Source organism: Nanorana parkeri, unplaced genomic scaffold, assembly GCF_000935625.1.
Source record: "Nanorana parkeri isolate BGI_ZX_2015 unplaced genomic scaffold, ASM93562v1 scaffold183, whole genome shotgun sequence".
Lineage (NCBI taxonomy): Eukaryota > Metazoa > Chordata > Amphibia > Anura > Dicroglossidae > Nanorana > Nanorana parkeri.
In genome coordinates this window covers 1,368,167-1,368,441 of record NW_017306451.1, presented here as the reverse complement: position 1 = coordinate 1,368,441, position 275 = coordinate 1,368,167, and the positions used below count along the sequence as shown (strand labels likewise).

The 275-nt window shown below is 45.1% G+C and overlaps 1 protein-coding gene across 1 annotated transcript in view; it reads right to left on the bottom strand.

Annotated features, from left to right (window-relative positions):
• Positions 1-275, bottom strand: part of CORO2A (coronin 2A) — a 114,350-nt gene that overhangs the window by 26,246 nt on the left and 87,829 nt on the right. The window lies entirely within an intron of this gene.

The window sequence follows — 275 nt, the reverse complement described above, 5'->3', positions numbered from 1 at the left end:
CAGCCAATAAGCTGCAGTCATTGTTCAGGTAATCAAGCTTTTTTTGCCTCACATAAAACTGTATGGCCAGCCCTAAATGTAAATTTTTCCTACAACTGGAAGATTTAGAGGGTTATTCACAAAAGGAGTCGAATGATTGAGCCGAAGCATCGGCTAATCCTTCGGCCGAAGCGAAGGGCTGCTGTACGGGCTGTTCACAATACCACGTACAGCAACCAAAACGACTCAGTCACAGCCAAAGCAGACCATTCTCTCCGCAAATGTAAACAATGGCT